General features: G+C 37.0%; 1 pseudogene; it reads left to right on the forward strand.

Moving 5' to 3' along the window:
* Positions 1-7961: 7961 nt before the first annotated feature.
* Positions 7962-11121, forward strand: LOC121455686 (annotated as a pseudogene).
* Positions 11122-11429: the final 308 nt, after the last annotated feature.

Raw genomic sequence — 11429 nt, forward strand, 5'->3', positions numbered from 1 at the left:
GCCTTTCCAAGGTACTCTTACTTCAATTGTTCCCATGTCTCCTCTCTAGGACATAGCTACTTTTCCTGGTTTTATATACGTATGTATGCGTGTGCATATACACAAATATATGAATACCACCTGTGAGAGCATTTTTGTTTTTAGTATGTATATGATTTCCAGGTTGAAAACTCTGTATTGGACAATAATAGGGGCTTCAGCCCTGGGAGACTAATTCCCATTTTCCCAGTTGTTACTAATTTCCTACAGGTTTTGCCTAGTGATTGAACCTCACAAAAATTTCTCCCTTCCTTGTTAACTTGTTCATTGTTGTTGCTATTGCTCGGGTCTTACAGCAGTCATTTGTAGGACTGTTTTACAACAGGCATCCTGGTATTTTGACTCTTTAAATTTTTTCCACCTTCCCTTGTTGAAGTAATTGGGGCGGCGGGGTTGCGTTCCCAGCACCCCGGCCGCCTGATCGGCTAGCTTATGGCCCAAAATAATTACACAGACACTGTATTCTTTTAAGCACTGCTTGGCCCTTTAGCTCTAGCACTTACAGGCTAATTCTCACATCCCGATCAACCCATCTCTAATAATCTGTGAGAATCGGTCTTACCGGGAAGATTCTAGCCTAGTCCATCCTGGGTCGGAGCTTCATGCCGGGAGCGGGGCATGGCGTCTCTCTCAGGCGTCTGCTCCCTAGAGGAGCTGTGGAGTCTCTGACCTCACTTCCTCTTCCTCCCAGCGTTCTGTTCTGTTTACTCCTCCCACCTATCCTCTAACCAATAAAATGGGCCAGGGCAGTGCCTTTATTAGCCAATGACCTTCCTCCATCACCTTGTACATTGTGTTCTGAACTACAATGTAAATGTATCCAATGAGGCTTGACTCTGAAACCCTAAACTCTCCGTGTTTCATCCAGTTGTGGATTTCTGTGTTGGACTCTACTGTTGTAAGAAGTGGTTCATTTGATGATGGATGGCAGCTATTCTTATTAGTGTGTATAAAGATAAGGTTTAAAAAATAGGTTTAAAAAGGAATTAGATTAGTTCTTAATGTCCATGACCTCTCTGGGAAGCTGGCTAAGTTTCCAGTACTAGGCATAGTTCCCTTCCTGTCAAGTGGTCCAGAAGTCCAATTAGACAGTTGTTGATTACCATCAACTTGTAACTACTGTTTATTTGGTAATTTTATAAAATAACAATATAAATAGAATAGGAATTAAAATATACTTGACAACAGATGAGAACATGTCATGCTGGTCTTTGCTATGCTTCACGGGCTCTGTAGCTGAGTAGGAGTGGGGAACTGCTTCCTTCCTTCCGCACCTTGAATAGCTATTTTCTGGTATGACGGAAGCCAGACTTGGAAAGGAGGCATTCGTGTCAGATCCAGCAAAAATCTTCTGCGTCTTGTGTTCTAAGTGTGACGTACCTTCAATAACGGCCCACTCTAGACCTCTAAGAGGCCACGAGGGACCACACAGTCTACTTTGTTTGAGAAGCCACTTGTATGTTACATTAGTTTAGTGTAGCATCTTATTTTAAGTGATTTCCTCTCTCAGGCAAGGTAATTGGAATTGTGACTGTATTTCTCTCAGCATCTACTTTCCTCTAAATGTTACAGAAAAAGAAAAACTTCCATGCCATGTTCGTCTTCTCTAGGACTTTCTCATCTACTATTTCTATAATTTCTCATCTAAGTAGATGCCATTCTCCTTCTGACAGCTCAGAGAAATCAGCATCCCTTTGCCATCACCATCAATCCTGTCACCTGGTCTGGGTGTTTGGTAATTTAGGTGCACATTGATATTTATTTTTCTGATCATTTGTTACTGCCAATCTCTGTGTGAAGACTGCCGTGGCTAGGAGTTTCCATGGTGTATAAGCAATATGCAGTTTATACTCTTTTACTCACAATCATATCGTTTTTTAATTTACTTCTATACTGTGAAAGTAAAGTCGCTGCTTCAAAGTTGCTTATGATCGTTACTGCTGCAGATCAGAAGTGTCTTTCCTCTTACGAAGTGTGATGGCTGGAGAGGAAGCTGGAGGAAGGGCAGCTGTGCTTTCCAGGGAAGGTGCTGCATGGACTGCCCTCTGTATCTCCACAGTCTGTTAAACCCTGCTTCCGCACAGCTCATATGTTACTGATAAACCTTCATTGCAAATGTGCACAACAAACACAGTCACCCCCTCTTCATAGAAATATTTCATAAATAAATAAATAATAAAATGGTTTTAGATTTACAGCTTGTCAGTGAACTTTCTTGTAACAGGCTTTTTCTTTTAGGCTTCCCAAATCTTGACACAGAGACTCATTATTAGTATTGAATGCTCAACCTAGCTTACACACGTTTCTGGCTATCTCTTTTAACTTAAATGTAGCTGCTTTGCTTTATCCACCTTTTGCCTCAGTGTTCTGTATATCCCATTTCCACTGCTTCTCTATATCTGGTTGGCTGGCCAACATCTGCCTGTCTTCTTGTCCTGGTGTATCTCTCATTTTTTTTCCTGCTTCTCTCATTCTTTTTTGTTTTCTTTTTGAACTTATATTTCTACTCTTCCTGTTTATTTTCTCTTCCTGTTAGCCCCACCTATCCTTTCTCTGCCTAGCTACTGGCTGTTCAGCTTTTTATTAGATCAAACAGGTACCTTAGGCAGGGAAGGTAAAACAGATGCAATATGTCTTTACATAATTAAACACGGATGTGTACATCGTTATAAACAAACATAACACATCTTTGCCTAGTTAAAATAATATTGCTCAATACTTTCTGCTTGATAGTCCATAGCTTTTCACAAAGATTGTGTGGCATTAAATACAGGTTCCCTATACCTCTATGGAGGTATAGGTGTCCCATATCAATGCTTATAGAGCTAAACACAGGTGAATTTTCTCAGGTTTTACAAAACAAGACAGAAAATCCTTTTAGTTTTATAAATCCTTTTTAATAGGAGTACTATCACTTTCATGGTGACTGATCTAGGTCAGATATCAAGCTGAATAGGGGCATGGCTCAAATCAAGCCGGGTATGGCATCTGTAACCCTCATTACATGGCTAAATTCATAATATATAGATCATGTATGGCTAAAATAAATTTACTGAACATACCTTTTCTCTTTCTTAATCACAAAGATCTAGATTCTCCACACTCCACCTAGTTTTACGATACACCCTGCCCTAACCTTGCCAGAGCCTACCCAAGAACAGACCGTACCCTATTAGTGCACATGGACCTCATTGTTGGCACTGAGTTCAACCCACTCGAATTCTAATAAAGACCCACAGGCAGTTGTTAGGAAACGAATTCTGTAATGACACAAAGAAAGGCTGTGGATCTATTTTTAGACAGATGATGTGTGGCCCATGCCTCAGGCCCACCAAATGATAATAATAGGAACATTTTTCAGTAAGCAAAGGGAATGTTTTTACATAAAAACTGCATAAATTATAAAATGTTTCCTGGCATCCTTCCTCATCTTGCCCACCTTTTTCCTCTGGTCCTCCTGCCTATGAACACCAGCAGCAGTTGCAGGATCAGTATTGATTATCTCGCCAAACCCCAGGAACATCCAAAGGGGCAATGAAGCCTTTGTGTCAAGTATTCTTCAGAGAATAATGAGACATGACAGTACACATGTACAGCTAAAGCAGCGGAGCTTTACATGGCTGATAACTTACACACATATTTGAATGTCTTTCTAAAATAAATCTATGGATAAATATTATAGTATTTGTGTCTTACATATGCATAGATACATGTGTGGTGAGGTGTTGTGTGTGTATGTGTGTGTGTATGTGTGTGTGTGTATTAGTAGTAGCAGCAGCACAGAAACTACATTAATGCATTATGGAAAAACCTATGAGTCAAGAGAAAAGTCTTAGGGCATTTCTCAGAAAATTAAGAAATATGACTCTCATCAATTGAAGAAACCTTTTTGGCAGGGTATCATGTTAGGCTATTGACAAATTTAGATTGCGAACATTGCATTCAGATCTTAGAAGTCAAATAACCCACATTCCAGTTTCTTCTAGAAGTTTAAAACGTTATTTTTTCATAATCTCAGATTTGCTTCTGTGTGGACTGTTAACAACTGCCAAGATTGGCTAAATATGGAAACCACTTAAAGGAATCTTATTAAAAATCCAACTTCCTAAAATTGGACCTTATGTGAACTCCAACATCAGAGGACTCCAGAAAAAAATAAAATGAATATTTAGTGCAAAGCAAATTAAAGAAGTTATAGTACAACTACTTGAGATTAAAACATTTTAAGGCTTATGTGTAATTTTCTGCATTTTCTCAAAATTTAGAAAAATGTATAAATCTCAGAGAATACAATTGTAAGGCTGACTAGGGTACACTATCACTAAAGCCCTTCATCAGACAATCGTCATGGATAACTTTTGTGTCTCTCTCTACAAAAAAACCCAGGTCTGATGAAGACAGACACTTAAATCCCACACTATCTCAGAATTGAGTATAATAGAGGGTTATTTATTTAGGGGTAGATTCAAAGATTACAGTTCTCTGCATGAACTGGGAACAAGAACCGAATCACGCCACCAGAAGAGAACCCTGACGCATGCTTTACCTTGGCATATATAGTAAAAGAGGCCATTCCCAAGTGGGCAGGTAACCTAAAAGCTACGGGCAGTAAGAATTCCTACAGCACCTTCTCCTTTTGTTTAAATAAGAAAGTTCTAAGCCTAATACAATGTTATATACCATGAAAACAAATATCAGGTATAAAAATTAGAATTACAACCAACATGAACAATATCAATCAAGAAACATATAATAAATATTTAAATAATTATCCTATCCTAATGAGTTTAAGTCTTGTATAATAAATAACTTTAGCCACGTCCTGAAAAAAAAGTAACAACTATCTCATCTTCAACCCCAATGAAGACCCAAGAAGGGAAATAATATTACTTGAGTATGCAGGAAGTGCAATCAAGCAACTTTCAAAATGTGCAAAAAATGACAGAGACAACAGACTACCTGGGCAATCACCCAAAGTCTCATTTGCAAGGTTGGAGCAGCCAACTTTGGCTAAGGCCCAGAGTAACTGACAGGCCATTTTCAGAGTCATGGAATTTTTCAAAACCATCTTACTTTGTCTTGACAAGATTTGACAGTCTTTTTCCTTGTATACTCCTTGTCTTGTCTGGACATCATGCATTTTGTCAGTGGTTGAGGCATGGGCTGTTCCTTGTCCAAAGGCCAGTTTTGCCAAAAAGAAACAAAGCTCCAAGTGGAGTGTCTTCAGTGTTCAACATTTTCTTGGGAATAGATCAGTGCTTCCAGGAAAGATCATGGCTCACTTCAACAGAACCCTAAATTTTTAAATGCCATATTCTACAGCTTTTTGAAGTGGCTGAAGATTATCTATCTATGCAGAATACAATCTCTATGTTTCTAAAGAACCTGATTAGTCTAACTATAAGTATTACGAACAAGGATGACTATTGACCTATGAATCTTAATACCTACAAAACTAAAGACTAAAACTTTATATAAGAATATTAAATAATCTTTAAACAACTGTGCAACAAATGAGGATAATTATCTCAAAATGTATAAGTATCTTAATCAGAGGTAGAAATGTATATTGCAATATGATAAATAAATCATAAAATTGTATAAATATACAAAATATCTTAAGCAGAGGTAGAAGCATGCATGCATACAACATGACAAGGTATACAAATATTGTGAACAAAAATAGGAATATATTCAATATAATTTAAGTCTGTATCAATATTCAAGAATCTATACCAATGTAAATTGCCTATAAATAATAGCTCACAAGTAATCACTCCATTACTCACTATTATTATTAGTGTGAGTAAGCTCACACTAATCTATTATCTCATCTAATTTCCTCTGTTTTTCAAAGAGATCCCTGATCCTACATAATTTCCCCCAACCCCCTACCCTATACCAATTACAATCCACCTCTAAATAATGCCCCTAACCCTGAGGACAACCTTTGCTGGAAGAGGGGGTGTCATCTTCTAGAATTACTTCCATCTGTCATGGGGGCGAAGTTCTTTCTATGGGATCCTGGGAAAGTAAATTGATGGTTAAGATCCAAGATTACTGTCTGGTGTAATTGCAAAGAGTCTCTGAATATTCAGTAGGTTTTTTTCTGATGTTCTTATTTGAAGTTCTGACCAGAACGTTGTAAAAAAGTACACCATTTCAGCTAACCAAGTTGGAACCATCTTGTGCAGCTGGTACAAAAAAAACAGGTCTTATAGTAGCACTAGCAGCATCATGGTGTCATATTAACCAGGTGAAGTTGTTGTTATTGGGTCCTATCTTCTTCTTTGAAACTTCAAATATTATTGCAGGAAAATTCATTGTTCATTGTGGAAAACTTGACATTATATATATATACACACACATATATATATGAATGTACACTATAGACAAAATAGGTATGAAACAAAATAAATTTTTTTCTAAATTCTTTCTTCTTTCTATCCCATACCAGGCTGCTCTTGACATGAGATAGAAACTTTGAATTTTTTTAAACAACATACTTGGATTTAGAGAAGGACAGAGCCATTGTCCAATTCCAAAGCCAGATCTATATTTCACACACACACACACACACACACACACACACACACACACACACACACACATATATATATATATATATATATATATATATATATATATACATATATTTAAAAGTATAAGTTTTAATAACCTGTACTTACAGGTCATATTCCTTTTCTTGATGATCCCTATTGGATAGTTATTTTTCCTTCTGTCAGCATCCAAACATCCAGGGTCTCTTGAATTTTTGAAGATGTATATTTTCCTGTAAAGACAAGCTCAGAACCCTGATGCAACCCTATATGCTTTCCTTACCACCCGTATGGTTGTCATCATTGTGGATTAGCTGTCATTTCTCTTTCTCAAGAGATTTCTCTTTTACAAAGCAAATCTGTACTGATTCTTATGGTATCCATACTTTCCTTCTCCTGTGGGAACAAGAGCAAACCCCTTCCCCAATGTAGCACATATCCTGGTTTCCATTCTGAGGTCAACACATCCTTGAAATACACTGGGTGATTTAATTCAGAAGACTTCTATTATTCAATGTCTCTCTGCTGCTCTTGTCCCTTTCTCATTAAAGTAAATAAAATCAAAGGTTAATAAAGCATTATATAATCTCTTTCTGGGAAGCATTTTCCATCCTTTCTGCTTATTTGACATATTCTTTATAGTTCAATTTGATCTTTCTACAACTGCCCAACCTGTAGGATTGTGTGGTATACCTATAATATGCTTTATATTATAATAAGAAAAAATGTTTCATTTTCTTAGAGACATGCTGGACCATTATGTGTTTTTGTTTGTGGAAGTGTACCCATAATGTTCATAACTTCTAATAAATGTGTGATTACTAAATCAACCTTTTCTGAGCTTAAAGCAGTTGCCCACTGAAAACCTGACTAAGTGTCAATGGTGTGGGGTACATATTTTATTTTTCCAAATTTTGTAACATTGAACACATCCATTTGCCAGATTTTATTCCTTTGAATACCCTTCAGGTTAGTACTTGGAGGCAAAGGTGTTTGGTTATATAGAAAGAGCAAGTAAGACATCTCTTTATAATCTCCTTAGCTTGTTGCCATGTAATAAAATACGGTTTCTTTACACTTTTGCTATTGACATAATGATTCTTATGGAATTCTGAGGCTTTTAACACACATTCAATCAGTAATTGATCAATTTCTGCATTACCTTGTGCTGGAGGAACTGGGAGACCTGTATGCGATTGGATTTGTGTTATGTATATAGGACAAAGCCAATCCTGATTATGTCTTGCACCTGGATAAATAATGAAGTCAATTATGTATCATCCAGTATAAATTCTGTGGTTTCAATACACACTTTCTGCATATTGTGAGTCAGTAACTATATTAAAGGTTAGATCAGCACCTATGGATGAACAGATCCTGCAAACAATGAACAATGAGACTTTTGACTATAATATTAAATTTTGGGTAGGAGAAGCAATTTCCAAAAAAATGAGGATATGTCATAATGCAAGACAACCCTCTATGCATATTGTGAATCAGTAACTATATTAAGACCTATGAAAATAGTATATAATTTTGCCTTTTGGACAGAATTATAAGGGTTTGTTCCACCTTACTTAATTCTTCTGATTTGTAACCTGTCTTCCCTAATTTATTTGCACCATTATAAAATGTACGGGCTCCAGTTATTAGAGCATCACGTAAATTTGGGGAAGAATCCAAGAAGTTTTCTTTATAAGATTAAGTCCATCATTTTTGGAATAATTGCTATTAATTTCTCCAAAAAAAAATAGCACAAGCTCTTTCCCATGGTTCATTATTTTCCCATAACTTGAAAAAATTTCAGCAGTAGTAAAAGGCACTATAATCTATGGATTCAACCCATCTTGTGCCTTGTTTTGCTCGAGATAGTGTTCCAATTCCTAGTAATTGAACATCTGCCTCTTGAAGAGACCAATATAGATGCCAAGATTTTGGAGTAATGATACGTATATCTTCACCCATGTCTATTAAACCCACAATTGCAATGCCATTCATACACACTCTTAGCTTTGGTCTTTGATCATTTATAGAAGTCTGCAAGAATATATGTTTCCTATTTCCTACTGGAATTTGTTGATTTATCCCTCATATTTATTCTATCATTTAGAACAATATGGGTTTTTTTGTTTTTTAACAGAAGGCTTTAGTTTTTTAATTTTCCTGATGTGACATGTCTTCCACAGTGACTGGGAATTACTGGACCACTTTTGACCTGGGGCCTGTGACAGGCCCCTCAAGGAGTTTCGGGTTGCCATGCCTGTCTTATGTTGATCTGCATTCATTGGTCCAATATTGGCCTTTGCAACACCTTATACATATAACTGAAGCCTGAGTCCTCCTATTCTTGCCATTCCCAGAGGAGATATTATTCCTAGGAATTCTTTGTCTACAATCCCTTCTCATATGCCCTATTCTACCACAATTAAAACATTTGGCATTTTGACATATCCTCATTTTTTTGGAAATTGCTTCTCCTACCCAAAATTTAATACTATAGTCAAAAGTCTCAATGTTCAATGTATGCAGGATCTGTTCATCCATAGGTGCTGATCTAACCTTTAAAGGCCCAAGTATCTTTTTTTGCATTTTATGTTAGCATTTTCAAAGGCCAGAGATTCAATAAGTACTCATTTATTATTTGGATCTGTTACTCCTATTTGTAAAACCTTAGTTGATCTTTGCAAAAAGTAACTAAAGTGTTCTCTCTGGCCCTATTTAACGTGGTAAATGATTCGATTCATTTTCCTAGTTCTTGAATCCTGTCCCGAGCATTTAAGGCTGCTTTGTGGCATAAGAACAAGATTTGTTCATCATAAAAGAGCTTGAACCTGTGGGTCAGCATAAGAATTTGATATTGGAAAGTCTCAAGTCATTTTGCTTTTCCCTGTTGTTCTAAAATTTTAGCTTCTTCTCTGAAATAACATTTAAATATCAGTTGAGGCCCATCATTGAGAACTGCTGAAACTAACTGAAGGAAGTCATGTGGCATCACTTTAATGCTGGAAGCCCATGTCTTTACTATCTCCCTAACAAATGCAGAATGCAAGCCGTAAATTATGACAGCTTGCTTAATTTCATTTAGATCATTCATTCCTATAGGTATCCATCTACCTTCTTTGGATCCTTGGGGCTTTTAGAACTTGATGCTTTCTCAGAGTAAATTATAGGGCAGGAAACTAAAACCCTGGGTAAGTCATCTCTGACAGCTGCTGGCAATGTTGAATCCTGTTCTCGTGCCTTCTTTCCCTGCTCACAAGCTCCAATAATTTCCTCAATCATGTCAAGTCTTTTTACTACTGCTTTCTGTAAAGCCTGAATCTCCTGACCTGTATATATTTTTAGTGATTTCACTGAGGCACCTAGACACTGGTCCTCATTCTGCACATGTGATTCCAAGGTCTGCACATGTTAAAGATAACATCTCATTCTTGGACATTATATGGATAGCGGGCAGATTGCCTCCTGGAGAGATACTCTATCTGCTAACCTATCATAACTTTTTAACAGATTTTGATTGTCAAATTCTACAGTATGAATTCTTTCAGATCATTTCTCAGTACCCTTTGACATGTATTCAATTTTGTCTGTCAAATTAATGTTACCCTGTTCAATAGTATTATTTTTTTTCATGTAACTTTTGATTTTTGAAAATCAGCTAGCTGTTCATTATTAGTCTGTAAGACTGTATCATTTCTAAAAGTGCCTCATTAATGACTCTATTATCAAACTATTTTCTTACGGATATAATATGAAGAAAAAAAACCTGAGTCCCAATATCCAATGAATGGATATATCACCATAACCATACAAGCCTTGCAGAATACAATCCATAGTATTAGCGAAATGTTACTAAAAGTTTCAATGTTAATGTTGTCTGCAATTATATAACTTTCAAGTTTATTGATTTATTAATTACCTATTATGAAATTTGGTAACTTGTTTTAGGTGTAATAATCTTTATTGTCCAGCATGTGTTGTGGCTGCAGAGTCACGATAAGAGGTGCAACATGGTGCCAGGAACACTCCTGAGCAGCTTTGGTTTCCCTGCCTTGGTGCTGCTTAAATATTGAGAAATACGCTTTCCTGGACAGAATAGAAGCAATTAAAGCACTATTGAGAGTTCAACCATAAGCCTAAGAGTTGTTGCTGAAGTCAAAGTTTGGTTCTGGAAAAGGGGGGAAAGGAAGTGCAGCCTCTGGGAGTGACAGTGCTGACAATAAGACTAAGAAAGGTGGTGGCAGTGCAGTGAAGGTCAGAAACATTTTATGTGAAAAACATGGCAAAATCATGGAAGCCATGGAAACGTTAAAGTCTGTGGTGAGACTCAAGGAAGTGGCCACACAACACAGTGAAGATAAAGCCAGGCAAGATGACCCAACCTGGGTTGGATGGTTCATAGTAGGAAAATTTCAAGAAGGCAGCATTTGCCTTGCCTATAAGTGGGATGGATAAGCCTGTGTTTACAGACCCACTGGTTAAGATAAGATTTGGATATTATATTATTATGGTTGAAGGATGAAAATAAAAGCACATGAAGGACTGAAAAAATATAAAACAAAAGCAATTAAATCAATTCCGTACATGAAGCAAGAAGCCCAGAACTAAGGAGCTGGGAGTACAAACCAGAAGCTGCACAAGTTGTCAGGTGACAGAGAACGAGGCAGGAAACCCCAGCAGTGGTGTGTGTGTGTGTGTGTTTGTGTGTGTGTGTGTGTGTGTGTTAGCAGCTTGGGAAAGTTCCAAGTCTCTGCTTCCAGTTAGTACCATTGTGATGGGGATTTTACAAAAAACAAACAAACAAAAATGCTTAGTACATAAAAGCAAACC

The sequence above is a fragment of the Microtus oregoni genome, unplaced genomic scaffold (genome assembly GCF_018167655.1).
Source record: "Microtus oregoni isolate MIOR12 unplaced genomic scaffold, Mior012 000014F_ref0000157, whole genome shotgun sequence".
Lineage (NCBI taxonomy): Eukaryota > Metazoa > Chordata > Mammalia > Rodentia > Cricetidae > Microtus > Microtus oregoni.